The sequence below is a fragment of the Heterocephalus glaber genome, unplaced genomic scaffold (assembly GCF_053883595.1).
Source record: "Heterocephalus glaber isolate CG9 unplaced genomic scaffold, H.glaber_assembly_v1.0 deba00000768, whole genome shotgun sequence".
Taxonomy (NCBI): Eukaryota; Metazoa; Chordata; class Mammalia; order Rodentia; family Bathyergidae; genus Heterocephalus; species Heterocephalus glaber.
The window spans coordinates 11,623,314-11,646,343 of record NW_028258162.1 but is presented as its reverse complement, the minus strand read 5'-3'; the positions used below and the strand labels follow the sequence as shown (position 1 = coordinate 11,646,343).

General features: G+C 37.1%; 1 protein-coding gene and 1 pseudogene across 1 annotated transcript in view; one reads left to right on the top strand and one right to left on the bottom strand.

Annotated features, from left to right (window-relative positions):
• The window catches only part of Myo3a (myosin IIIA), a 420,268-nt gene that overhangs the window by 189,403 nt on the left and 207,835 nt on the right, over positions 1-23,030 (bottom strand). The window contains exon 6 of the mRNA XM_087207257.1: positions 11,942-12,030. The gene's annotated coding sequence lies outside the window, so the exon portion shown is untranslated. The remainder of the gene's footprint in view (positions 1-11,941; positions 12,031-23,030) is intronic.
• LOC101701910 (nucleoporin NUP35 pseudogene) lies at positions 12,343-17,710 on the top strand (annotated as a pseudogene).

The window sequence follows — 23,030 nt, the reverse complement described above, 5'->3', positions numbered from 1 at the left end:
TAGATCATACATAAGGCTGCAAAGCCAGCCTTAAATTTTTTAAAAGACTGAAAACATGCAAAGTATCTGTCTGATCCAAATGGAATGAAATTAGAAAATTAGAAATCAACAACAGAAAGAAAACTGGAAAAATTTAAAACTATGCAGAAAGTTAACAGCACATTATTAACTCTTCTATTATGAGAGATAGAAAAAAATCACAAGAGAAATTAGAAAATATCTTGGACATATGAAAATACAACACAGCAAAAGGTTCAAGATGAAGAAACTTGTTGGTGTCAAAGAGAACATTAGAAAGGAAGGAGTACTTACTTCACTTTTGAATCCTCCCCATTCACCCAGAGCTATCATTTCTCTTCTTCCCCCTTTTTCTCCACTTTCAAATAAATCACCTTTTCTTATGTTAAAAAAAAGAAAAGAAGAAAAATTGAGAATAAGAGAAACTCAAAAGCAGTAAAAGGAAGGAAATAATGAAGATAAAAATGTAGATTAACAAAATAGAGAACAAACAAAAGAGAAACTGAGCTGATTCTTAAAGATCAACACAAATGACATATCTTAAAGTAGACCTACTAAGAGAAAAAGAGACAAAAAATGATTAAAACTGTAAATGAAAGAGGGTAAGTTCTTGCTGATTTCAGAGAAATAAAAAGGATTACAGTATAAACAATTATATACCAACAAATTTTTAAACTACATGGAATGAACAAACACCTACAAAATAAGACTGAATCATGAAGTACAAAATCTGAATAGAACTATAACTAGTAATCAAAAACTGGATCAGTAATCAACAACTTCTCAATCACAATACAAATCCCGGACCAGATAATTTCACTGATGAATTCTACCAAACATTTAAATAATTAACACCAATCTTTCTCAACATTTTTCAAAGAAGGTAAAGAGGGCACACTTTCTAACTCATTCTATGAGGCCAGCATTATGCCAATAACAAATCCAAACAAAAAAAGAAATCCACAGATCAACAGCTCTCTGAATACTGATGCAATAATCAACAAAATGCTATCAGGAAACCGAATTATAACAGCATACTAAAAGGATCACATGCCATGATCAACTGACTTTTATTTCTGGACTACAAGAATGGCTCAACATATAAAGGTCGATCAATTAAACAGACCATATTAACAAACTAAAAGGGAAAAATCACAAGATCATTTAAATTAATGCATAAATTTATTTGACAAAATTCAATGTCTTTCAAGATAAAACACTCAGCGGACTGTGAATAGAAGGAAACTACTTCAACATAATAAATGTATGCCTGAAAAGCCCACTGCCAATGTTGCAGGCAACAGTGAAAGACTGAGAGCCTCTCCCCTCTAATAAGGAAGAAGACAAAGATGCCCACTTTTGCTTTTTCGATTCAATATTGTACTGGGAATCCTAGCCAGAGAGGTTGGGCTAGAATAAGAAATAAAAGGCATTTGAATTGGATAAGAGAAAGTAAAATTATCTCTGGCTACAAATGACTGGACTGTGTATGTTGAAAGTCCTGAAGAAGATACATAGACACACACACACACACACACACACACACACACACAACTAGTGAATTCAGCAAAGTTGTAGATACAAAAATCAACATGAAAAAGTCAGTTGCATTTCTCTACACCATCCATGAGCAATAAAAAATGAAATTCAGAAAATAATTCTATAATAGCATCAAAGAGAAAATATTTAGAAATAAATTGAGAGGCTTATACACTGAAAACTACAAAACACTGCTGAAAGAAATGAAATAACACATAAATGGATAGGTTCCATGCTTATAAATTGAAATAGGTCAATATTATCCAAAGTGATAAATAAATTCAATGCAATTGCAATCAAAATCCCAAAATTTTTGAAGAAATAGAAAAAAATCCTCAAATTCGCATAGAATCGCAAAGAACCTCAAATAATCTGGCAAAAAGAACAAAGTTGGGGGGCCAGGGATTTAGCTCAGTGGTTCTGCCACCTGCCTCGCAAGCACAAGGTCCAGAGTTCGATCCCTGGTACCAAAAAAAAAAAAGATCAAAGTTGGAGGTCTCATACTTCTTGATTTTAAAACTTACTACCAAACTACAATAATCATAAAAAAAGACATATAGAACAATGAAACAAAACAGAGACCCCTAGAATAAACTCTTATATACCTGACTTCTGAAATATTGCCAAGACCTTTCATGGGAAAAAAAAATAATTTTTCAACAAACTGGGTCAGAAAAATTGGATATCCACATGCAAAAGAATGAAGTTGAAAATTCATCTGACATGATATACAAAAATTAAGTCAACATGAAGAAAAGACCTAACTATGAAAGCTAAAATTATAAAAGCCTTAGGAAAAAAAAAAAGGAAAACCTTCATGACACTGGATTTGGCAGTGATTTCTCGGATATGACAAAAAAAACCATATGAAACAAAGGAAAGACAGACAAACTGGACTTTGTAAGAATTTAAAACTTTTGCATATCAAAGAACAATATTAATAAATTAGAAGGACAATCCTCAAAATGAAAAATATTTGCAAATAATGTATGTGATATGGAGCTATATAAATAACGCCTACAACTGAAACAACAGTCCATTGTTAAAAATAAGCGAAAGATTTGAATAGACATTTCTCTAAATACAATACACAGTTGATCGATATGCACATGAAATGGTGTTCAATATCACTAATCAGAGAAATGCAACAGAATACCCCAATGGCACACTGCCTAAATCCATCGGAATGGCTATTATAAAAACAGAAAACAAAGGGTTTTGTGGAGATTGTGGAGAAATTGGAACTCATGCTCACCACTGTAAGAAAGTGAAATAGCTCAGCACTGTGCAACAACAGAGCGCAGTTCCCCAACACACACCCAGAATTACCATGTGATCTAACAGTTCCATTTCTTGAATATATATCCAAAAGGATAAAAAACATGAGCTCAGAGATATTGGTAGGTCCATCTTCCTGGAAGCATAAATAACCACAGGAAGAGGTGAGCCACATGTCCACTGACAGATGAACAGATAAACAAGATGTGGGAATGTTCTTGAGATTTGAAAAGGAAAGAAGTCCTTAACACACATGCTAAATACAACACAGATGAGCCTAGAAGGCATTCCAAGTGAAATAAGCCAATTACAAAAGGAAAATATTGTATAATTCCACCCATAGGAGGAATCTAGCACAATCAAGTTCAAAGATAGAAAGTAAATTATGGTTACCAAGGGTTGAGGGAAGGAAGAACAGGAAATATTATTTCAAAGGTACAGAGTTTCAGTTTGGGAAGATAAAAACTTCTAGAGATGATGTTGGTGATGGTTTTACAACAATGTGGCTATACTTAATACCGATGAACCACACACTCAAAATAAGTTGAAAGGATAAATTTTATGTAAAATATATTTTACCAAAACAAAAAATTACCCAGAATTCAATATATGGGGATGAAATAATGGAAATTATAATGGAGTGATCAGCCTACCCTCGGTTCCTCATATCATCATCCATGCTTCGTGTCTTATGGGCTGAGATTTCAAAACTGCATTTCCTATGCTCCCTCTCCTGGTGCCATCCTGTCCTGAGAAAGTATCCTGTTCTGAGGAGAGCCTCAAACAGCAGACAGGATGGAGGGAGAAACTGAGAGCCTGGGATCATTCTCTCCTGTTTTCTCTTTTTGTGCTAGTGTCTCCATGAGCTGCTGTGTCCCCTCTTCCTGCAGGACAGAAATGCCATAAGCCTAGACAGCCACAGCTCTGGAGTCTGGGTAAGACTGCCCCTCACGGTACCCCCATGGCTCTAGGACTGACAAGAGGTTGGGGTATTTAGAACTTAAATTGCCTCACTGCCCCGTTTGGCTTTCAGATGTGTCCAAACATTTGTAGCCACTTCTCCATATTCAAGTCTCGCTGTTGAACTATGCACCTGGCCCCACCTCTGTTTTCCTGATTCAGTCTAATGCCTACCGACTCAGAGTTTGAGGAGGACAGGATACAATGAACAGAAAGAAGGCAACCAAACGGCTGAGTTTAGATTTACGCAATGATCACAATTATCATAGGGAATTTACACCTGTACATGACGCATCTCGATTCCTTTTTCCCCCTCTCTTCAACACTTCTTCCCTTTCCTTATTTACAAAATCCCTGTTTGCATTTTTTCCTTCTTTCCTCATTTATTTTTCCTTCCTTGCTTTTCCTTTTCCCATCATGTGCAGGTACAAATTTCCTATGATGAATGTGATTATTGTGTAAATATAAATTATACCAATAAAATTAAAATAAAAAACCATGAGACAATAAATTTCTGTTGTTTAGACAAAAAAAAAAATCCTAAACCTTCTCATTTAAAATCCCACAAATTTATTTATTTATTTATTTTTTAAGTCCCACAAATTTAATGATGGATGTCATTACTCTTGAACTTTGTTTATATTCTTTCTATAAAACATAATTCCTCTGTGACTATCCCTGTCTATTCTGTTTGCATTACTAATTTTTCTTTCCCACAGATAACTAGAAACAATACAAAAGTTTATCAGGTGCAATGTCATGGCAAGTTTTATATTTGTAAATTCTGGAAAAATAATCTCAATAAAATTTGCATTTATTTTAACCTCAAAAAAATGACTGAGTTTTTCCAAATAGGTAGAAGGTGTGAACCCTTATGTGTAGGAAGTTAAAAATGATAAATAACAGAAAATTCATACCTGTAAACACCAGAATGAGACTGCAGAAGACCAATGACAGAAGCTCTTTAAATCAACCAGTCAGGAAAAATAATTATTACATACGAAGGGAAGCAACTGGAATGACTGCTGACTTCTAAATAGAAGACAGTAGTACAATAATACATTAAAACTTATGGAAGAAAACAGCTGTTAATATGGAATTAACAAAAGTACCCACAGTGTATCTTTTATCTTTTTGCCAAAACAAAAATTGACTTTAGTACCAATGACCTTTGAGAGTTTGTATGAAGGATATACCCCATGAATGGCAGTGACCCATAAGAAAGGTCTAAATTACCAAAAAACAGCAAAGAAATTGTTAAGCTTGTGTGTGTTCAATCTAAGCTAATACTAACTATAGTACACAATAATAAGCTATGTTGGTTAGTACTGAACAGTAAGTGGAGGAATGGTAGGATTTTTAAATACTTTAAGTTCCTTTTGTTGTTCAGGAGATAATTAGAAGTAACTTCAGACTTTAAGATAAATATACATTTCAAATACTTAACATTGCATACTCAAAATATGTATTATCTTCCAAAATATTAGAAGAAAGCTAGTTAAACCAAAACCTCAGTAAAAGAGAATAAAGGAAACAGCAAAAAGAAGAGAAATAAACAAAATAATCCTGTAGAAATAATTGTAAACAGGCCAGTAACACAATAATTGTTAATGGACCAAAATTAACAAAAAAAGGTTAGGAATTGGTATTTATAGGCTATTTGCAGGGATACACAGAAAAACCTACAGAGAAATACTGGAAATAAAATAATAGTACTATGTAAATACTAACCAAAACAAAATGACATGGACCTTATTAGGACTATATCAGACAAAATATATGTTAAGGCAAAAATAGAAGAAGGTCCACTGCATAGCAATCCAAATCTTAATTTACCAAGAAAATACAGCTCAAAATAGAGCTGCAAAATACACACAATAAAAATTGAAAGGAAAAGAATAAATGGAAAAATTCACAACTTCACTGGGAAATTTCAATATGCCACAGTGTTTCTTGAGTAAATGGATAAAAATTTAAAAATAAATAAAATGTAAACAACATAGTTCCAAGGAGAATTTAATGGATATGTTACAGCTGAGTGGGCCAAAATCCCAGGTTCTTTTGCACATCAAGGAAAGAACTGGCAAGAGTATACCTTGTAGTAAGTAGTAAGTAGTTATGTTTATTGAAGATCACAGGACGATAGCAGGAACAGGCAGCGGGGAGAGCAACCCTAAGAGCTTCAACACAACTCAGGCCTCCAGTATTTCAAGGACCAGGCACCTCCAACTTCAGGCGCCTCCCCCGTGGTCAGGCTCCTCCGCTCCAGGTGCCTCTCATTTTGTCTTTCACTGGTATGGGAACCACTGATCTGCCACCTTGGGCATCACGAACGCCTAAGCGTAAACGTGGAAAATCACCAGAGCAATTCCGTGCCCACAGGTGAGTGAAGGGAAGGAATGGCTCATTCTTTATCCTCATCTGACCATATCAGACATACTAGGGTATCTATGGAACCCTCTATCCAAGAAGGAAGACATTCTTTATGAGCACATGACTGAAATGCAGTTAAGTAAGAAATCAACAACTAAAAGAAAAATGTTTTAAAGCTATATAATTGGATACTATAAAAAGGCACTACTAAACAACTCAAGAATCAAAGAAGAAACATGATGAACATTTAAAAATAGACTTAGAACGACATGCCTGCGCCCTCTCCCTTGGCCACCGCTGCCGCCTCTTTCTGCCGCTCCTGGAGCTGCTTGTGCGCTAGTTCTGTGCCGACCTGGTACCTCTTTTGTGAAGCGGCCTCTGAGAAGACTCGGGCGCTAGCTATGGCGGATGAAAAGCCCAAGGAAGTGGTCAAGACTGAGACCAATGATCATATTAATTTGAAGGTGGCGAGGCAGGATGGTTCTGTGGTGCAGTTTAAGATTAAGAGGCTTACACCACTTAGTAACTAATGAAAGCCTACTGTGAACGACAGGGTTTGTCAATGAGGCAGATCAGATTCCTATTTGATGGGCAGCCAATCAATGAAACAGACACACCTGCACAGTTGGAAATGGAGGACGAAGATACAACTGATATGTTCCAGAAGCAGACAGGAGGTGTCTACTAAAAAGGGAACCTGCAAGAACTCTACTCCAGAACTCTGCTCTTACAGACCGAGAATACATTCTCAATTAGAGAACTGCAATTTGGTCCCACCACATCTTGACTACTACAGGATAGTTTTCTCTATTCTTTCATTTACCCCTTCCCCATTCCTTTATTGTACATAAAGTATCTGGTGTATGTGCACAAGCATATTGCTTTTTTTTTTTTTTTTAACTAAATGGCCAACAATATGTTTTGATTGATATCAGATGGAGACAGGATGGGGCGATACTGGTTCTGTGAAAATAATTCCCTCTCTCCATTAGTGGCATTCTCATCAGTTCTTATCTTTATATTCCAGTAAGTTATTTTGCTCTCACTGTTTTAACAGAAAAGACAACAACATAAAAATCCTTGCATACCTTGTTTGATTGGAGAATTGTAATGTTTTTCATTTATCATTGTAAAACCAAGGACAATTTTATAACTTTTTTGTATGCAGCTGTTACATGTAGGGCAATCTGTCTTTATGTAGGAGTAAATTACTCCTTAAAAAAAAAAAAGAATCCTAGATAGTTTTCCCTTTAAGTCAAGTGTCTTGTTGTTTAAATAAACTTCTTGTTTAAAATGAAAAAAAAAACAAAAATAGACTTAGAACTGAATAACAATGAAAACATTACTCTTCAAAATTTATGGCATGCAGCTAAAGCAGTGCACAGGGGGAAATATAGAGCCTCAAATTTAACGGTAGAAAGGAAGAAGGGCTAAACATTTTATAGCCTCATAATAAAATCAAAGAAAGTAGGAAAAGGAGGAGTAAAACTTAAAGAAGAGGATTATAAAGAATAAGATTAGAAGACTGATAAATATAATAATTGTTCAAAAATAATTTTAAAAAGCTAGGCAAATTCCCATGAAGACTGATCAAGAAAAAAAAAAAAAACCAAGATATTTAACTTTCTGTGTCTGATGTATTTTACTTAACATTATGGTCTCAATTCCATCTATTTTCCTGCAAATACACTATTTCATTCTTCTTTATGACCAAATAAGATTGCATTGCATGTATACTCCACATTGTCCTTTTCCATTCCTCTGCTAGTGAGGATCTGGGCCTGTGACAGCGAACCTGTTAGAGCTTTCAATGTTAACAGCTTGCCGGGGCTCGTGTTGTAGGTTCACCAGCACTGACCAAGGCTATTTCCAGAGCTTGGCTATTGTGAGCCGCACTGCTATACACACTGGCATGCACATATAAATATGGTATGACATCTTTAACTCTTTAAAAAGTCTATATCCCATACTTTCTCTTATATGGGTAAGCTAAGTATAAATACATTAAAAAGCAAAATAAATGAGAGATGGTAGAGAACAAAAAAGCTTTGTAGAGGTGGGGTAAGAGGTCACCAAGAGGAGGAAGGGAGGTAAAAGGACTGAAAATGATCAAGAGATGATATGCAGGGGCTGAGGATTTAGCTCAGTGGTTTTGCCGCCTGCTGCGCAAGCGCAAGGACCCAAGTTCGATCCCCAGTACCAAAAAAAAAAAAAAAAAGAGATGATATGTATGTATATTACATGTATAACATATAGCATATACAGATGCCAATTCCCTGAAACAAATGTAACTATTTTGTATAGGAAACATACGTGAATAAAAAAAGCTAAATAAAGGTTTTAAATATTTAAAGCAAAAAAAAAGCAAAGGTACAGATAGGCAATATTAAGAATGAAAAGATTAACAAATTAGAGCAGAGACAGATAATTTTATATTTTATTGATATACACTTAAAAACAGATCAAATAGTTAATTTCCTGGAAACAGAAGGAAAAATGAAAAATAAAAGTCATTTTTCTTGAGATGTTTATAGTAATGGGCCTTGATATTCCAATACCAAACATTTAATTTTGTTCTTATATGTCCTCTGATAAGTATATGTGAGTTATTCCCAAAAATCGCTCTCTTCAAGTATTTCATTATACTTTTTTTTTGGTACTAGGGATCGAACTCGGGACCTTGCACTTGTGAGGCAGGTAGCCGCACTGTTGAGCTAAATCCCTGGCCCTTATCATACTTTTTAAATAAAGCTGAAAAATTTACCAAAGAAAGGGTCTAGAAACACAACTTTGGAATAATCGTTTCATGAATGAACATGAACACATTTCCTTCCAAATATAATGCAAATATCAAGTTTAACTGTTACTTTTTCCAAAGTATATGCAGACAACACCATTTCTCAATGAAAGTGCAAGTTGCTCTGTGATACAGAACATGCTAAGAAAGCAGCACGTGGGTTTACTCAAAGCCAAGCAATATTTGCATACCACAGTTCTCACTTTAATAAATATTCATCTATATTTTCTGTAGATCCTATTCAGAGATCCTTCCCTTTAGGTATGAACTTCTGCCAAGCTGCTTAAATGTTCACAGTTAATGTTTACAGTTAAAGTAAAAAGAAGTTCCTGCCTGTAATAGAAGAGACACCAGAGTGTCAAGAGGTCAGCTGCTGACGTGTTCTCGCAGAGCAGTCAGAAATGATCTCAGCACAGAAACCCGTTCACTTTATTCTCCTGCTAAAATCCACATTCTTACTGTGTCCTCCAGACCCGGAGTGATCTGTCCACTTCCAGCCTCCGTAACTCATCCTGTGTCCTTCACCACTTGGTCATTTCAGCCTCACTTCCCCTCTGATGGGTCTTTGGGACACTCACCATGAGCCCGCTTCTGCCTCAGGACCTGCTGTTGCTTTTGCCTAGCACCTGTTTTCCCCCAGCCTCGCAGGCCCTGGCTTTCCGTTCCCTCTCACACCCATGCATCATCAGGACCACGCACCATTATGCCCAGTTCAAAGATGCCTGCCTGCAGAGAATCGAGTGTGCTAGATACAACCTAGGCTGATCACCAAACAAATTCCTCAGAAAACACAGATTCACAGGAATCTCTGGTCTCACCTAAATGCAGGCCAGATGGAAAGATGCACTTCCCTCCTAGCTTGCCAACAACACAGACAGTAGAGTACAGCTTAAAACATACCTTATCCAGCTATGAGCATTCTCTGTTTTGAATGAGTCATAACGCACAATTCCCTTGAATTTGCTTAACAGTGTTTTACAGCAGGGGAAAAAAGCATACTTATGTATTTTTATGTATGTGTTCTGTTATCCACTGCTATTTTCTTTCTTGGTGATTATGGGGATTACTTGCTTAAAAAAATCCTGAAACTGAAAGAAAGGCTATCATTTTCTAGAAAATTTCTCCATCATTAAAAAATGGTGCTAGTGAGAATAAAAAAAAGCCCCCCAAACCAAAAAACAAGGTCACAGATCACTATTTTAAGGTTTAGTAGAAAACCATGAGGAAATATCCACAGTTGTGAAATAGGGTAATGTAGTCTGAACAAATTCTCAGAGTTGAGATAATATCCCTGAGTCTGGGCCACAATTAGCTGTCCAAGTTCGTATGGGAGACTTCCAGAGTCAGGAGTCACAGACTCCAGAATCTGCAGAGACGGGGGAGTCAGACACACGCGTGAATCAGGTCAGAGCGACAGCACTGTGGCAGACTGAGGGTGTACGTACACCCTACGAGGGCAAGCCCATAGTCAGCGAGGACCACGGGAATATACGCAGAACTTAGTGATTTGAAAATGTGGGTAAATAAAGTATTTTGAAGCACTTCAAACCCAAATAAGCATATCTGAAGGACAAATTCAGCTTTTAAACTATCAGCCTATGACTTTTTCACGAAGCCTTGTGTTCTTTATCAAGTAATGGTCAATAAACATAAACCAATGGCATTGGCATTTGGAATATTGAAAAACATAGTTGGTTAATCCACTTAAAAGATAAGTAAAATCAGAAGTCTGTCTCAAGAAACAAGGAATTAGGTCATAATCTGATTCTTTTCATTAAAGATGAAAGGTTCATTTTTCATGTTGTTTTTGCGAAAATAAAATCATTCCTAACAATAAAAAAATAAAAAAATAAATAAACATAAACCTGTCCCCATGTCTTTTACCCCAAGGCAAAGGAAAAATGGACAAAGCAGTGGCCAGCATTTCCTTGTCTTCTGATCATACTGCAGGTACCAGGGCACTTATAGTTTTAGATGCTTTATGCCACTAATGCTCACAAGAAAACTTTCAGAAAAGCATTACTATAGGCTCCTAATTTCATAAAAGACTCAGAAAGCTTTTAAGGTCATGGTGCTTGTGAATGGCAGAATTAAGTAATAAACCAGGTCACACTTCAAGGAGAAATTAGGCGTTGAATGGTAGATGGACTCAGTGTAATAGAGTAATGCTTCCCAAGCTGAGGCCGCTGACTCCCTGTGCACCCCAAACTGATAAATGTCTCCTGTGAATTAGTTTGAAAATCTTCTACTTAGCATCTAATGGACAATTCTTCCTTATTACCAGGAAAAGGAAATTTGTTTGCTAGTTCGCATCTTTTAAATAATCAATTCAGAAACAAAACTAATGAAAGGATTCTTGCTTGTAAAAAGTGTGTCTGAAGTGACGTTACAGAAATTATTAAGATGATAAACATTTTATATCAGAACTTTATATAATTTTATGTTAAAAAGCAAAGGATGCATTCTAAAGTATCTTTTAGCTTTAAAATTTTTGTTTATCAACACTATTAGCAGCAACTAGTGGACCCTCTGGATATTTTAGATTTGACGGGTAAAAGTTATTTTTTGAATGATTTAGGCAAAAAAACATTAGGCTGTGAAAATACAGTTGAACAAGGAGTACAGGATGATGTCCTCCATTAATGAGGAGACTAAAATCTATATTATATAGATAGATATCTCCTACTAAAGACTGTCAAATCTTTTACTTTGCATTTTTGTCTCCAACAATAATAACAAAAATGGACCAAGACAGATGAGAGTAATTTTTCACAGGCTAGACACCACATAAATATATTCATAGAGAACAAGTTATCTCTGGAAGCTTATACATTTCTATATTTTCCCCATTTTAAAGCAATTATCTTTTACGATGTAATAAAAATCAATATGGCATGAATAACACAAACCCTCATTCATCTGTCAGAACTTGGCACTTCGGGTAAATCCAGAGAACTGGACAACTTTATCACCTACCTCTAGCAAAACTTGGAAACTGTAGTGTTCAGACCGCAGGGCACAACGGGCATCTGGGCTGCAGCTGCAGTTACAGGGTACACACCAGGCTGGGTGGAAAAGAACCGGGAGTTAACTTTGAAATAATTTGGGCAGAGCTGCCTGACCCGCTCCTCGGGGTCTGCACAGCTAACAGAACACAAAGCACCTCACTTCCAGGGTTGGCAGGAGACAACTCTAAGGTACTGGATGGAGACGAATTACAAACGCTCCTGAGAGTTTCAGAGCATCCGGACACTCCGTTCCCAGAGAAAACTGCAGGAACCGCAAGGAACCCACGAAGAGTCTGCCTTTTCAAAAATCCTTTCTGCAGATTTTAGCGCCACTGCACTAGCTAGGTCCGAAGCTCGAGGCCAATTCCCATGGTAACAAATCTCCAAGGAGACTTTCCGGGGGGAGGGGGATGTAGCCAGGTGCGAACACGGGAGCTGGAGGACAGGGCCGCCTTCGCGGGGGTCTCCGGCCTGCACCCCAACTGGTTTGCCCTTCGTCCCTGGAGGGCAGCGCGCTGCACAGGCGGCCGGCCGCTTCGGAGCCGCAGGGCCACAGGTCCCCGCCCCGACCCCGACCCCGACCCCCCTGGTCCCTCCAGCGCTCTCCCCTCAGTTCTGCCGCGCCCCAGCCCACAGCTCTGTCCCCACCTGCGCCTCCTTCTCCTCCTCCTGGGCAGCCCGGGGGAGGCGGGGCCCCCGGGGGGACGCCCCATAGTCTCCTCCCAGCCGCGAACCGTGCAGCCCAGAGCCAGGCTCAGGTCAGGCCAAAGCTTGGCCAGGAAGAGCCCCCAAGGAGATTTTAGGTTACACCTTCTCTCTGCAGGTAAGAGACCAGAACCACAAGCAAGATGCGATTCTGTTATTGCGACTGGGTCAAAAGAATTAGAAAATAGGCCCAAAAGTCCTGTTGTCTTAAGAAAATAAATAAAGATTATTTGAATACACCTCAAAAGGTCAATCAACATATTTAAACTTTTTAAAAACCCTTCCTAATAAAAATAGCTTTAAAAGCTAGAAATTAAACGGTTGATTTTAAATACACAAAATATCAGTGGCCTGTAAACAGCTTCAAATTTTCAAGATTTTTTTTTTTTCAAAATTACGTCCAATTTATTTTCACCATGATTCTGGCCATTTTGGATGTACCTGGGAAAACAAGTTAGTAAGAGAAGAACCAAGTGTCCCACACAATGATGAAGCAGTAGTTTTAAAACAGGCAAACCAGACAGCTAAAATATGATAGAAAAATGGATCCCATTCACAGTAGTAACAAAGAACATGTTGACAATGTTGAGAATTATATTTATAAAAGATTTCATTAGTTGGAGAGGTATTAGACTCCTGAGAAGATTTTAAGTACGTAATTGAAGAGGACCCTTGATCAATGTGAGGCTGAGGCGTCCTCAGCCTCAGTGCAGTCGAAACTCCGTATGTACCCCCCATACACACACTGGGGATTGCACCCAGGGCTTTCGCATTGAACACATCCCTGGTACTGATCCTGACTCTTCAACTTTGAGACAAGGTCTCACTAAGTTACTAAATTGCCCACGCTGGGCTTAAGCTGGTGATCCTCCTGCCTCAGCCTCCAGGATGCTGGGATTGTAAGTGTGGGCCACTATGCCCACCTAAAAATCCATATGTAACTTTGGACTCCTCACAGTAGCAGGGGGAAGTGGCTATGAAATTACTACAATGGTACAATATGTACTACAGATAAATTTATGCAGTTTGACTTAATACTGCTTCTGTACTTGTTTTTTTACAGTTTCAAGACTTCAAGTGGTTTATAAATGTTAATATGGCTGTTTTTAGATTTTTAAACATTTACAAATAGATTTGTGTAGTTTCTATGGTAGTAAATGATAAAAGACTATTATTTACCTATATTTTAACCATTCAAGATACACTTTTGTAAAATTTTTTCCACTATTCTAGACTCTGCAGTTCATCTGCCAGTTTTTTTTCAAAGTATTGCAAATCTCAAAAAAAAAAAAAAAAAAAGGCTGTATAGAAGTGGACCTGTGCAGTTCAAACCTGTGTTCTTCAAGGGTCAACTGTACTACCAAGAGACAAATATGTTTCAGAATGCATCTGAAAACCATACAGACTAGAACAGATAGACCAATGACTCTCAGAGTATGGTCAGGAAGTTGTCTGAGGCCTCAGAAACTCGATTCTCAAGGTCAAAATTATTTTGATAGTAATAGAATGTTTCCTGCTCCTATTCCTCCACAGTATAGAACCAAGTTTCCCAGCAGCTACATGCATACGGCATGTCACAGTGGATTGAGAGTTGAAGCAGAGAGAAATTTGCAGGGATGTGAAACAATGCCACTTCTCTCACTAAATTCATTTGATTTCACAAAATACAGGCATTTTCATTAAAAATATTTCTCATATGTGATGAGTTTAGAGTTTAAAAATCATTTTAAAACTAGATTCTTTATGTTTTTCCATTTTAATTCTAATGGGGTAAGTGTCAACAGATGTAACACACACCCCCGGGGAACTGTGAGTCTGTTTCGGTAGACTCAGAGCAGGGCTGGGAACAAAGACCTGGGCTGCAAAATGAACCTGGGGCTGCTTCCTTGGATACAGGTGGAATGGTGCCCTAAGAACCTCTTATGTGAACTTGACCCTCTCTGCTAAGAAAAAGAAGTTAGAGCTTTCTCTTCTCTAGATGTGCAAACTTTCTTTCAGAATCTCATTTTATATGCATGACATTCCTTTCTGATGGAAATTCCTGTAAGGTAGATGCCTCTTATTTACTAAAAAGGCAATTAAAGCACAGAATAAAATGACTTCTCAAAGATCACATAGTAGTAATGTATTTAAGGCAGTAAAGTCCCAAAGCTAGCACCTGTGTAAATGCTCTGAGTGTAGTTTGATGCTCACAGAGGTAGCAGAGATGATATTTTGCTGCTTCACATCATTGGGCATCATTGACAGGCTTCCCAAGGATGGATCAAGAATGGGCTGAGACTCTCCTGTGGCTTAAGGATCTTTTTGAGATCTTTCTCTCCCTCTTCTGTCATACTGAATACCCATTCTCTTCTACAGTTGCCAATCTGTTAAAATTTAAATTACAGTGTACTTGATTGTTCCTTTCCTATGGAAGAGCATTTGCCAGAATGAGTAGGAGCAATACAGTCAGTACTATTTAGGAATTCCATCTCTCTATTTTTTAAAATTTATCATTCAATTTTTACCAAATGCCTTTAAATGCTAGAACTCCTCTAGCTATTGACTTTGAAACTCATCTTTGCCATATGTGCCTGCAAAATGTTTGCAGAATTGTCTTCTATATGAGCTGATATTCCAAGGCAGAAAATTATCAATATATAGACACCCATAGAGTTGAGATCAGTGTATTCTTTCACCACTAATCCTATCCAAACCACCAAACTTATAGTCTGGATTCTTAACTTGTTAGAACAGGTGGCTCAGGTGTTTTTTAATCATTATTTTGGGCATTCTGGTCTGGTTGCTGTCAAGTTTTCAGTTCTGTGGACCTGTAAACATTTACATCATTCATCCTACTGGTTTAGGTGCACCAAATGTATTTCTTATTATATCTGTTCAGACAGAAGGAGTCCAAGATAATTATTTGTAAAATATTACACAGTACAAAATCTAGCAGTGCCATCTACTTCGTGTTTATGAATTTTGAATTTCTGTCATTGCTTTGCTGTTGTATTGTTGTGCAGGAAGGAAGAATTGTGTAAATTCACTTTGCAATATAATTGGAAGTTGCATTTCTGTAAACTGTACAGAAGTGATTTCATAGACTACCTAAAACACAGGCCAATTTGCCCATTGTCCTTATGTTTCAGGCAGCAATAGAATGAGTAGAAAGGAAAAATGTTTCATATTGAATGATGGTTTTCTTTTGATTTTCCATATCTTACCTTGATCTAAATTCATTTAATATCATATACTTCCACTAAATATCACAATTAGAAAAATAAATATTTAAATGATCACTATCAGAATTAGAATTTTTTTGGGAGGATACCGAGGATGGAACTCGGGACCTTGTGCTTTCAAGGCAGGTGTGGTGTCACTGAGCTAAATCCCCAGCCTCTTTAATTTTTCATTTGTATTTTTCTTTTCTTTTTCTTTTTCTTTCTTTCTTTTTTTTTTTTGTACTGGGGATCGAACTCGGGCCCTTGTGCTTGCACAGCAGGCTACGAAACCACTGAGCTAAATCCAGAATTAGAATTTTTGCTCTGGAGTTTTGATAGGAAATAAAACTATAATGCAAAAAAGTTTATTCTAAATGATATATTTTCTAAGAAAATGTAATAAATCTAACCAATGCAAAATAAATGTGTAATACCCACATGTTAGGGGAAGAGAGAACGGACCAGAATGAGGGTATGAAGTAGGGTATAAAAACCTCTTCAGAAAGTAGTTAGGCATGGTGGCACACGCTTGTATGTAGAGGAAGCTATTTGACATCTTTCCTTCAAAATAGTTAAAGCATGGATTTTTGAAAGTTTGAAATACAGCCTGAGGTTTTCTTGGGGGCATATTGAGTTGGAGGGCAGAAAGTGCTATGGTGGAGGAAGGTCATTTAAACATCATTTACTGGATATTTAGAATGAATTCATCTGCCTGAGGCTACACACCATGTTCATAGCATGGTCCAGCATAGCACAGTGACCACCTTTCCTTTGCCCTTGCTCTTACCAGAACCTTTACTCACTTCCTGGTCAATTTTAGAGTTGGTTTTGGGCAAATGTTATGGATATTAAACAAGAATATATGTAAGGTCCCAGCACTTTGTTGATTCAATAAATAGAAATTATTTTAACCCCTGTAAAAATAAAAAAGAAAGTTAAACTCTTCCAGTATATCACGGCACAGGGTAAACATTCCTATTCCAAATGAGAGGAACCGAAGGATAGAAAAGAACAGGACCAAGATGAGACCAACCAAAACACAGCAGGGCAAACATTAAATCTCACAGCTACATGTCCAGCATGCAGGCACATGGCCACCATCACCAGTTGTCCCAGCTCATAAGGAAAAATGTGGAGTTCCAGCAACTGGAGGGATTTCACCCAGAACTTCCATCTCCACCTTTAACTTCAAGAAAACAAGCAAACATTTAGGTAATGGAAAGTCCCCCTGTTGGAGTTAGGACAAACTATTCCTGCAATAGAGCAATGTATGTTTAATCCAGGAAATACGGCCAACCACAAAAGTGTTGTTATCTCCTGCCCACTGGATTATCTCTTATTCTAAAGGAGACTCTGATTTCAGAACACCACCTTGATGACACTTGGGTGACTGTCTGGTTTCCACAAGCATGTGTTTCCTATGTATTCAATTCACACAACATGGAAATATCTTAAAACATGGGATGTCTAACACAGGAAATTGGATGCATATTTATTCTCAATGTAAACTTCAGTTCCAAAAAACTTTAAGCAAAGATGGGAGAATTTTTGAAAAATCCATCATGATTGGTGTAAAACCATGTACAGATTAAAGTGTTATGGAAAACAGTGGCTTATGTGCTTTATTTTTTCCATTTCCGGCTTTGTACCACCAGTCAAAACCTTCAGTATGCTGACACACTTGGAAGTACTCCTAGGATTTTAACCATGAGACTTCTTGCTACACTACACAAAGCTTCTATTAGTGACTATCTGGCTATTTCTGACAAACACCAAAAACAGGCAAAAGTCTTGTATCCAAAGTAGTGGAATACATGTTCAGCTGGTAATATAATAAAAATGAAGAACTCAACTACCCAGGAGGAAGTTGCTACACTAAACCAGGGTTAGCTGTGTAATGCTGGTTTCCTTCGGTATTAGATATTTATTTCAAACTTCAAATTTGGAAGACTTTTTCTTCAAAGATACATCCTATTTATGACTTGTACTTTTAAAAAGTGCTTGAGCTAGTCTGAAGAAATTTAATAGTCGTGTTAAAAAAAAAGCTCAGCATTGATTATTGTGAATTAAATAATTAAATTGTGGTCTAGCTTCATAGTCTTTGTGAGATTTGTAAATTATATGTATTTCAAAAATGGAATGTTTTCTGCTCTAAATGCCCAGTATGTACTATTCCATAGACGTTTAAATAAAGATAACACAGGAAATTGGATGCATATTCATTATCAACATAAATCTGAGGCTCAAAAATCTTTAAGCCAATATGAGAGAATTACACTAACAGTGTTCTTTCCATGAATGAGGGTTGCGAGCTGTGTAAATGAATCCTATCTTCCCCGACTAGCTGATTAAATGTACCAACAGAGAGGTCCCACATGGCAATCAGCTGGCTCCTGTCACTGCAGCCTCTGTGTCAGAGACAGAGGGCTCTGGTCTGTTGTGGGAGGAGCCACAGAATCCAGTTCTCCCTGCATCACCTTTCCTACACCTGATCGCATCAAAGTGGAAAGGCAGGCTGGAGCCTCGAGAACAACAGTGCCAGAATTCAAACCTAATCCACCTGTGCAATTACAGGTGAATCACAGAAAAAAATATAAACAACCATTTTATGAAACAGTTGCATATTTTTCCTTGTTTGTTAGGTTGTTGCTGCTAAAGTAGAGATTTTCAAAAACACTAAGCTTTGGGGGCTGAAAAAATACGAGGACAAAGAGAAGGAAACGAGGGAAGGAAAAGCAGCAGAGAAAAATGTTTGCACACCCTACTCCAGTGCAAACTCCCTTCGTCACTGTGAGAAGGGTACAGAGAGACTGAATGAGATTCATTTAATGAGCATGAAAGCTTTTAGGGTAAACATGGTTCAGGATGAAGTTCTTCTGATTAGCAATATAATTAACTTTCTCTATGATTGCAATAATTGATTGATAGGCCAAAGGTTTACAGCATGTTCACATGTGAAAGAATATTATTCCCTCCAATTTGAAAAAATACCAATCAAAATTCCAAAGTACCTTCTTTTCTGAGGGATCAGAGGACTGAAATGAACGCATAGCCTCGACTTCTGCATTATAAACTAATTTCTGATTTCAAGATTTTGTAAAAATTCTTTGCCATGTAATTAATTCATTGGATCCCAGAGGCATCAGATTATGGTGCAATGCAAGTTGTCTTGGTGGTGTTGAATTATACATTTACCTAAAGCTTAAGTAAAGTAATCCCACAGAGTTTGTTAAAATATTTACATTGCCAATTAGTGTAATGGAGACAACAGACTCTAGAAGATAGCTTTGAAAAGCAGGAAAACCAGCTAAGTAAATGTAGTAAACAAACCCCAAAATATGGTTTGTAACAGTGTATTCAGAGCTCAATATATATTTTTCCACTCAAGTCCACAAAGAATGCGTGCTTTAAAAAAATACCTTTGAACACTTGGTGTTTTAAAAACATACACAGAAACATCTTTAAATTGAAGCAAAAAAGAACAAATAGTTTTAGCCCCTTTTACAGGAGATTTCAGCTTTTTTGGTATAAGCAGAGTCCAGATTATAGGGGTGGGTAGGGGAGGGGTGGTTGGGAACTACAGCCTCTTGTGGTGCCAGAAAGGGATGTTGAAATGTACATCTCTATTCCTCAAGAGAAAGAGTGGGCCAACACCTTCTTCCTTTTCTTATATATATATATATATATATATACACATACACACACACACATATATTCTTATTTTATATATATACATACATATATATTCTTATATATATATATATAATCTTGGATCTTTTTGACAGTGCTGATCAAGCTATAATTGTCATTTCAATAAATTTATCAATAGGAGGAAACAAATACATTACTGATCAACTCTATGCCATATGAGTATGGGCCCTTTCCATGCTGTTTTAATCCTTGAAAGAACTCTACTAGACAGAAATTCGCATTTCCACCTAGCAGGTGTGTAAACTAAGGCTAAGAAAGGTAAATAACTCATCCCAGGTAGGAACGTTTATAAGTGCTGAACCCAAGTAGTGAGTGTAATTTATATACAGTATATTTTATAGTATGCGGGAATGTGTAAAGAGTTGCCTTGTTATAAAAGTTCTCTAAACTGATGCATTCTAATGGCTTAGACAATTATTCAGCTAAGAAATGGAGGTTGTTGATATGCCAAATGCTTTGATTGCCTTTAAAAACCTTTAGGGAAAGTTTACATCAAATTTTCTATCCTTATTTTTAAGCTGACACTTCAGTCTTACTAGGTTCATTGATAATTTTGCCCACTATCACTACCATCCACCCACAGAATTCTTTTTGTCCTGTAAAATCGAAATTCTGTACTCAATAGCCAATAACTCCCATTCTCTTTTCCACCCTCGCCCTGGCAACCACAATTCTGCTTTCTGCATCTATGAATTTGACCATTCTAGATACCTCACGTAAGTGGAATTGTATTTTATTTGTTCTTCGTTACTGGTTTATTCTACTTAGCATGTCCTCAAGGTTCATCCACGTTGTAGCATGTATTAGAATTCCCTCCCTCTTTAGCCCTAAATGATATTCTATTGTACATGTGGATTCAAATGCTAAAAACAAAATCCCCATTTGTTTATGCATTGATCCATCTATATACACTTGGGCCATTTCCACCTTTTGGCTATGGTCAGTAGTGCTTCTTTGAATGTGAATTTCCAATATTTCCCCCAGTCCCCACTTTCAGTGCCTTTGGGTATACATCCATGGGTGGAATTGCTGAATCAAGTGGTAATTCTAGTTTTAAGCTTTTAAGAACCACAATTCTGTTTTTTATAGTGTTTACACCATTTTATATTCCCAGAAACTGCACAAGAATTCTAATTTCTCCATTTCTTCATTAATACTTGTTAGTTAATTAATCAATGTGTTTGTTTTTGTGGTGCTGAAGATAGAACTGTGGACCTTGTACATGTCAGGCAAGCACTCTGCCTCTATTTTAATTTAATTTTATTTTTATAGTAGCTATTCTCATGGTAAGAAGGTACAATTGATTGCCATTCAGTGCATAGGTTTTCCTCTGCATAAAGAAGTAAGAAACTTTGTAGATATTCCAAAATATATTCATATTTACTTATCTCTGAATCTGATTCTCTACAATGTAAGAATCATTCAAAGCTGTCAAGACAATGAATATTGATTATTAATAATTAGTAGCACTTGTATAATTCTTGTCACATATGTTTAACCCTTAGATCTATACAAGGTCAATATTATTATCCCATATTCTACATGAGGAAACTGAAGTCTGGGTATGAAAAAGCTAGAAGATTAGAATTCAGGTCCTTTGGCTCCAAAGAGTGGATTGTTCCACTTAGGCTGGGGCAGTGGGCAAAGGTGCTAGGTGAGGAAGCTGTTATGACCATGTAAAAGTTACTGGATTGGTCAGCATGGAACATACCTGAGGGAAAGATGGGGCAGGTATGTCCTAGTTTTCATGCTCATGTTGGGAGTAAAAAGTAGTTTAAAAATGGATGCTAACAATAAAGCTAAGTACACAAGGGAGCCTTGGCTTCAAAAGTTGGGGGGATTTTAAAACACAAGAACCCTGTAATAGAACTGAAGAAAAACTAGCAAGAAATGTAACCATTTCACTATTTTTCTGACAATGATTTCTGCCTTCCTAGGAATTTGCTACCAACACACCTAGATTCACTGGGTGATATTAAAATAGGCTCCAGAGTCTAGTATGTTAAAAGCTTTGTCTCTGAGGTGGTACTATTGGAAGGAACCTTAAAGATGAGGGACCTAGTTGGAGGAAGTTAGATCATCGAGGGTATATGTCTTAGTTAATTTTCTTGTTGCTGAGACAAAATACCTGACCCCCACAACTTAAAAGATTAAAGGTTTGTTTCAGTTCACAGTTTGTTCACAGAGTTTTCAGCCCATAGTTGGCAGGAAAACCAGCTAAGTAAAGGTAATACAGAGACAAAAACGAAAATACATGTTTGTAACTATGTATTCCCAGCTCAACATATTTTTTTTCCATTCACGCCCACAAAGAATGTATTTTGTTTTGCACCTTTGAGCATTTGGAGCATGGTGCCAGGCAGGACCACATGGCAGAGGAGCACAGCAGAGGAGCACAGCAGTGGAGAAACAGTCCATGGCACTGCAGGCAGAAGGTGGCGAGCAGGGAGCCTTCCTATCCCTTGTATTCCATTCAGGCTACAAGCCTATTGGTTGGTGCCACTCACACCCAGCGTGGGGCTTCTGTCTTCAGTAAATCCATTCAACCACACCCAGGACTATGCTAATCCAATCAGCCAACTGATCCAGTTATTGCTGGCCCACCTTTAATCTAGTATTGCACCCATGACCCAATCACCTCCCAGAAGCCACACCTATGAACACAGGAGGCTTGGGGGAGGCATCTAGATATAAGCCATATAGCAGCTTCCTTTCAGAAATCATTGCAGTTATAAAATTATTAGACACCATTCATTTAAAAATAAATATTTGATAGTTTGCCATTATGATAATGCAATTTAAAAAATTATTTTAAAACCTGTATTCTGAGCTACACTAACAATAAGAAAGGATGTCATCAGACTTTATTGTTCATTTGTTGATTGACAAATTTGTTCAGTTGACACTAAGAGAACTTTTAAATATGAACAACTATTTAGTAACCTACCAATTCAGTGAATTAAATCATTTGGAGTGAGGAAACAGTAATATATTAATTTAGAAATGAGCCTAAAGTAGAAGCATAAATAGAAATAATATAGAAAATAATATGCAAGTAAACTTAAGAATAATCTAATGTAACCAAATTCTCCTAATAAAAATACTTTCTTCATAGGATTAATTTCCAAGTATGTCTTAGTTGACATTGGAAGAGATTAGAATGTGCTGTCTCAAAAATATGCTGTGTTCCTATATTGATTATTTCAAGCTAAAATCACATGAAGAACTGGAACTTCAGACAGGGCTATTTCGGCTCTATTTTGCTATGTACAGCACGCCAAAAATATGGTTAGGGAGGAGCATCCATCCCATGCTAAGGCTGAAAAATAGCTCTGATCACCAGAAACTGGTAATTGAGACTGTAATGAACCTGAATAAACAAACTTGTTCAAGTAACCCTTACCTCCCCCATGTATCTTTTAGTAACAGCCCTAGGAT